The sequence below is a fragment of the Corvus moneduloides genome, chromosome Z (assembly GCF_009650955.1).
Source record: "Corvus moneduloides isolate bCorMon1 chromosome Z, bCorMon1.pri, whole genome shotgun sequence".
NCBI classification, from domain to species: domain Eukaryota; kingdom Metazoa; phylum Chordata; class Aves; order Passeriformes; family Corvidae; genus Corvus; species Corvus moneduloides.
Genome location: NC_045511.1, coordinates 42,998,421 through 43,005,452, shown reverse-complemented (window position 1 = coordinate 43,005,452; position 7,032 = coordinate 42,998,421). Strand labels below are relative to the sequence as shown.

Genomic DNA, 7,032 nt, shown 5'->3' with positions numbered 1-7,032 from the left:
TCTTTTCCTTCTTTCTGTGTGTCCATCAGAGTCAGATCTCTGTGACTCACAGATGTATGCCAAGGGAAGCTCCCAGAGGTGAGTCACGGGCCCCAAAGGCTTCTTTGAGGTGCCATGGCTCAGCAGCAGCAGAGTGCTGTGTGTGCAGCAAGTTTGTTACTTGGCTTTTTCTCCCCACTTAGGAGTCATTCTGCCTTCAGCAAGCCCTACAGTTTGCTTGTTGATTTTGGTTTTAGCCATGCAGTAAAAGGGTGGAAACGACAGGCATTCCAATTTAGGGAACTCTCCGGGATATTACCACAGCATGATTTCATCCATAGAATTGAAGCAAGTGCTCTTGATTTTACTCAGAAGCACTGGTGGGAGGAGCGGGCCCTGCCCGTGCTTGGGCTGCTCAGCGTGGCTGCCCGGGTTGGCACAGGGCCTGTCCTTGGGCCCGGGAGCTGTGCCGGCAGGGCCCGGGAGCTGTGCTGGCTGTGCTGGGCTGCCGGGGGCTGTGGGACGGTCATGGTGGGGGTGTGTTCACAGCACCCTGGTTCACTCAGCCTGCAGCTGGCCCAGCTCTGGCCGGTGGCTGGCGCCGCTCTTTGCCCGTCTCTGGGGATGCTTGGGGAGCTTTCCATAAGTGCATGTGAGTGCCAAGGGCTTGGTCATGGTCAGGCCCAGCTGGAGGGTCCCTCCTGTCCCTTTGGGGCAGAGGGGAAAAGACCTGGCAGTTGCCTCCTGCCAAGGAATTGTAGCTGTTTTCCCAGACTGTTGAATGAGTAGGGGAGTGCTAAATACACAAGGAATTGGTTGTTGCAAAGCCCCAGAACATGTCTGGGGTTTTTTCTTTCTAACCCTTCTTGAGAGGATCTGAGCTTTTGTCTTGCCTGATAGAATTACAGTTGCTGTCTGCCAAGGGAAACATACCCAAGGACAAATACTGCCCCAGTATTCCCTTTGCTTCCTTTCTTCTTTTTCTGCTGCACAGCTCCCTCATGCCAGAACCTCAGTGCTGTCTAACTTGAGGGTTTAGAGCTGCCTCCATGCCCTTCCAGGGCATGTCCAGGTTCTCAAGAGTGTGAGGCTTTCCCAGCACCTCCCAGGAAAGTGTTTGTCACTCCGGGACTTCTCGAGCTGTCATCAGAGGAACCAGGCACATGCATATTTGAACACCAGTCTGAGATCATCATTCCATGGTATCCCAAAGACCTTCAAAGTAGTTCCATGGCCCTTTCAGAGCACAGCAGCTGCACATCTTCAGGGCAGTACTCCCCAGCCTACAACCCATCAGGTAGGAAAAAAGTTCTACCCTTGCTTTTCAGAAAGGTCATGGAAAGTGACTGTTTGAAGCATTTTTCCACAATGCTCTGTAATTCTCAGACAGAAATTGTCAAGCCTAATAGGGAGGGGGACCTAGAAAGCCAAAAGATTCTTTGTCTGGTTTTCCTGTGTGCTTCCTGTGATGTTTGATCCAAAGCCAGCAATAAAGCTCTGCATCCCAAAGCCACATTCTGGAGCCTGACCAATGTGTTTAGATTCTTGCAGCCACACTGGGCAGGTCAGCGCCCAATACTCCAACCTGGCAGTGCTGGTTGTAGAGCATCAACGGCCTCCAGCTGGGCATGGAATGCACCTGGGGAAGATGAACTGACATCGGTGGATCTGAGCCTTGCTGTTAAGACAATGATTTGGGAGATCGGGAGATCCCTGCCTGAAAGGTGTCCCTTTGTTCAGGTAACCCCATTGGATGGGAATGAAAGGGGCTGGACTGAGAGGTTTTGAATGTTGTTGCATGGCTGAGAAGCAAAGGCTTCTTTAATTTGATTTATTTCATTATTATTTAATTATTTAATTATTTTTGGTAAAGCAAGATTTCTAAAAGAAGAGGAATGAAAAAGTCTCCCCCCTTAGTGAGGATGAGAGGTGTGAGCCTGTGGTGGCCAAGTATGGGTGCTCCTTTTCCAGGGAAGAATCCCTAGTGCAGGGGCATTTGTGGTGATGCTTTGTAGGTTCTAACAGACTTTATTTGATGTGAAATAAAAGAAGATTTGGAGAACTGCCACTGAAGGCAAAATCTCCCTTGCAGGGAGGGACGTGCAAGAGGTCCCTCTGTTACAGCACCAAATATGGGCTCTGCCTCATTTTTGGTTGGAAGCCCAAGGCAAAGCAAGGGCTGGGCTGCACCTGCTGCTGCTGCGTGAGCCCTGCCATGCATGTAGGCACTCCCAAAGCCGTGTTTGGAGATGTGCTGGAGCTGCAGCTTTCTGGTCCTTTTGTTTGACACATCCAGTCTTTGCATACAGAATCCGGTTTCTCTTAACTCTTGCCTCTTCCCAGACTTGCCTGGAGTTTTGTGTTGGCACAGGCCTTTTTGCATATTATTATACATGTTGGCCGAAGAATACCTCTATTTCTATTAATATGCAGACCCACTGCCTGCAGTACATTTATGATTGAGGAAGGGCAGACTCAAGGCGGGGAGTGGGATTTTTTGGATTTATCAATTTCTTATTCTCAAGTGTGATGTCTTTTTTCTTCTGTAAACTCACACATACCACTTTTCAAAAGCATTTTATTCCTTAATTAAAGGAAACATTGCAAGCTCTGAACCATCTTTAGAATCTTTAGGATTCTGATGGACAAGCTATTGCAGAAGAGATGAATATTCTAGAACTGGTCATAATGAGAGTATCTTTCTGTCTAAAGGTAATTTGCAGGTGCTTAATCTTGGGCATTTACTTTGTCAGTGGAATAGGAGCACAGCTTGGGTTGTCTGGCTTTCATGTCTTTTGGGTTGGTTTTTTTTCTACCCTACAGATTTACAGACTTTTGCCACTGGAAAATTTGGTCCTGGAAATACCCTAGGTCCATAAATGTTTGCCTGGATCATCCATATGGGGGAGAAGCAGAGGGCTCCAAAAAGCAACACCTTGTGATTGAGTGTCTGAGGAGCTGGGTGAGGGATGATGAGACTCCCAGCCAGAAACGTGTGCTTTGCATGTGGGTTTGCAGCACGCAGCCCTGGGCAGTGCTGGCAGCGAGCTCTGTCCCTGCCGACGGCTGAGTTGGGAACAAGGAGGGCCCCTGGCTTCCTGCTGGCTGATATCTTACAGCTCATGGGAGAAGCCAGGCTCAGAGTGTGAGGACATGTCTCCTCACTTGGTGTCTTCTGGTTTTCTGAGCTCATGGTTTGCCTCAAAGGTCATTTTGTAAGAGCTTCAGTTTCACTTTGGCCACTCAAATTCTGAGTTTAAAACAGAATTTAAAACACTTGGTCATGTGAACCATGTGGGCAGTGTTCCCATTGTGTTACATGTCCTTTGGGAGTGAAGAACAATTACTGTATCCCTGATGGGATTCCAAGAAAATATTGAGTAATTTTTGGGTTTCTTTCTTTCTGGTTTTCTTTCAAGGGGAATATTAATGTTGCCTCTGAGTCTTCAGGAGGAGAGGCTGTGAACAAGGCTGCAGAAGAGGGAGCTTTGCCTGGCGCCGTGAGCTGCAGGAACAGTTCCCTGAAGCCTGAGGAGCCTGGTAAGGACAGAGCCCACATTAGTTTAGAGAGGTCTGAGATGGCTGCTCTGAGCCTGCCTCTGACAGGAAGGGAGATCAGAAGAGTTGAGTTCTTGTTTGTAGGGTTGGTGCTCCCTGGTGCCTTTCATTCAAATACTGCACTGGCAAAACCTCCCCGAGCCCTGCCCTCCACAATTCTCCAAAGGCACTGACACCGAGTCCTCTGATGTGGCAAGAGAGAAGCAAATAAACCTGACTTTGTGGGAGTTGTGTTGCCAAACTGGGTGTCCCAATTTTGTGCTGAAGTTCATGGATACATTTTCTGCAGGATGACAGTGAAGGCTAGGCTGAACGATTCTTGAAGGAACAGGGGGGAAAAAAGAGCAAAAAGTCAGGGTAGAAGTCCGAATGTTCTGTCTCAAATCACTGAATAAATGTAGTACCAGTCTGCTGGTATCTATCCCGAGAAACAAGAAAAACAAGGAGCAGAACATCAGATGCCAACCAATTGAAAAATCACAGATTTTTCAGTTGTAAACAAAAGGAAAAGCTTGAATGAGCCCAGATTAGTGAGACCTAAGAAGAGAGAGGGAGCACTTTGGATCCATTCCTTAGCAAAGTTGGTAGAGCCTGCAGGCCTCATTGGGAGCTCTTTCTCTCCCAGCTCTTCATGCCAGAGCTGATCATCAAGTTGGAGGAGTTGTTGCTCACTGCAAAGGGCAGTTTGTAGATACAAGGTAATGGAGCTGGTTTATAACTCAGCTCACAGCACCCTTCACCTTCAAGCATTTCAGTGAGGACTGAGGTCTCTCTTGTCAGCACAGAAAGAACAAGGCTCTGGGACTGTCTGTGTTTCAGGCTCTCATGGATGCCATTTGCACTGCGAGTGCTGAGATTTTATTGGGATACTTCAAAAATTTGGAGGTTTTGAAAACTTGGAAGGATCCCTGTTCTTTAAAGAGCGGGCTTCAAATTCCCAAGTGAGAGTCTGCCTTTCAGGCCATCTTTAACAATCCCTGATAGAAGGACAATTGCTGCCCGAGAGAAATGTGCACAAGGGCCAATAATGACCCAGTGTTCCCTTTGCTTCCCAGGTAATCATCTGATTGACCTCTCCAGGAGGGCTGCCTTGTCTGGAAGGAAAAGACAGAGGGAAATCCTGTGAACATCAGGCAGGTGCAATCCCTCTATGGTTCCATTTATAGATCTGTATTGTTATATTTATCTCTCTATATAGCTATATTTACAGATTCATAAAGTTCTATTAATATGTCTATATAGGTGTATTTACAGATCTGTATACTTAAATTTATATATATAGTTCTAGATGTATATAGTTATATTTATGTATGTGTAGTTATATTTATAGATATGCAGAGTTACATTTATATATGTGGGTAGTTACATTTTTATATATATAGTTGTATTTATAAATGTGCATAGTTACAGCTACATGGATGTTTAGGTACATAGATTGGTATCTGTATAGGTATAGACTACTTTTTAACCTCTTTCTCTCTCTCACCTCTTGCTTTTCCCCCTTGCCTCCTCTGTCCCCTCTTCCTGTGCTGGCTCCGAGCTGGCGGCCGGGCCGGGCGGAGCAGCAGCTGCAGCCCCGGTGTCCCTGGAGCGGTGGGAGCTGCCGGTGGCCGCAGGCACTGTCCCTTGAGGAGCTGCTGAAGGACGTCGAGACAGAGGGGGCTGAGGGGGCTGAGGAGGCAGTGACACTGAAAGGACGGTGACCTTGAGGTGCTGGTACGGCTGAGGGGATGGTGGGGCTGAGGGGTATGGGGGAACAGAGGGCAATGTTAGGGATTGAAGGGACTGGGGGAGCTGAAGGGTTGTGGGAACAGAGACATGTGGGGATGTAGAGGGAGATGGTGTGACTGGGGATTCAATTCTGATAAAGGAGAGGGAACTGGGGAAGCTGTGGGGAGTGGTGGGGCTGAGCAGTGTGGAAGAAATATTGGGGATGATGGGGGCTGAGGGGACAGGGAAGTGGCATAAGCTGAGGGGGTGGTGGGACTGAGGGACATAGGGAGAGGGGGATGGCAGGAATTGAGGAACCTGGAGGGAGCTGAGAGGGGTGATGGGGCTGAGGGAACCAGAAGACAGGAATTGCAGGAATTGAGTCTCAGAGAGCAGAAGGGCATGGTGGGACTGAAGGGTCTGGGAAAGCTGCAGGGGATGGTGGGACCGAGGGGACAGGAAAGTGGCATAGGCTGAGGGGAGTGGCGGGTCTACAGGGACTGGATGGGGCTGAGTGGGCTAGGACTCATAAGGGCCAGGGGGGCTGCAGATTTGCTGAGGGGATGGCAGGGCTGAGGGGATGGAGGGGGCCAGCACGGAGCACAGAGGGGTCCAGGCCTGCGGCTCTGCCAGCCCTTGGAACCAATTCCAGAGCCTCCACATTTGCCATGACCGTCCTGAAAAACTTGAGAGCAGCCAGGTGATATAAACGCAGCTAGTAGAATTGGCTTCCATAAAAGTTGATGGATTTATTGTTATATGTCTTGTTATTAAAAATAAGTTAATGAGCTTATTGTTATACGTTTGTTATTAAATGAATTAATGGGTTATATGTCACCTTGTTGCATTTTGGCTATAATAAATTTCTGCTCAGAAGGGAGATAGGGTGAGCGGTACACCTTGCTCCAAGATTAGCATAAAGGGATAAACGGGATGCCACCATTGGATGACAATGAGCCAATAAGGACAATTCAAGGGGGTGGAAAATGCCTGCTCTATGTATTTCCCACATCTTTGCCTAAAGGCCCTTGATTTTCAAAATTATAATAACTCGGAGGGAAAGGGGTTGCATCTGCCATTTCAAGGGAGGCTTCCGCCTTCCTTAGCAGACACCTGTCTTTCAAAACCAAGACAGCTGTCCACACAGCAGTCAGCCCACAGGTGTGTGCATGCACACCCACCCACTGTCCTTGCTCTTCTCGGCATCTCTGGGTTGCTGTTTGCACAGAATTAGATGAATTTAACTCAACAGACCTATGAATGGGGTGTCCAGCTTGTCATGAACACTGATGTGGCAAATTACATTACATGCTTTCATTCCTTCTGGGGACTGAGGAATTACAAAAGAACCAAAAATACAGAAAAGAGGTGCAAAGAATTGGCATCATGCTACTGCTGTTATCCTCATGGAAGAAAATCTGCTGGTTTTTAGGTCATAACTTTCCAAAAAGCAGGAAAGCTGCTCAGCATCAGTAGCCCAATTGTAAATGGTTTTATTGACCTGGTGAAACAGGCATGTTAACTGTGGACTCCACCCTTGGTTAAAATCACCTGCCCTGACCTGCAGACAAAAGTACCACCACCAGCAGAAGCTACTCCAGTCACTTTTCTCAAAAACCTGTGTTTAGATTTGCGAGAGGAAAGAAAAATATTTCAGACACTATGGATTAATGACAAGACTCCGAGAAACAGTTACAAAAGAAAGGGCCACAGCTTCTCTGGGACACTCCTGGTGCTCCAAGGCACGTGGGCCGCCCTGGCTGGCCAGGACCCTGCACACATGGG

General features: G+C 48.0%; 1 long non-coding RNA gene across 1 annotated transcript; it reads left to right on the top strand.

Moving 5' to 3' along the window:
• The first annotated feature begins 1,032 nt into the window (after positions 1 to 1,032).
• Positions 1,033 to 5,003, top strand: LOC116438139. Its single transcript, XR_004237606.1, has 4 exons — positions 1,033 to 1,276; positions 1,521 to 1,719; positions 3,399 to 3,519; positions 4,593 to 5,003. It is a non-coding gene; the product is annotated as an uncharacterized LOC116438139 (long non-coding RNA).
• The last annotated feature ends 2,029 nt before the right edge of the window (positions 5,004 to 7,032 follow it).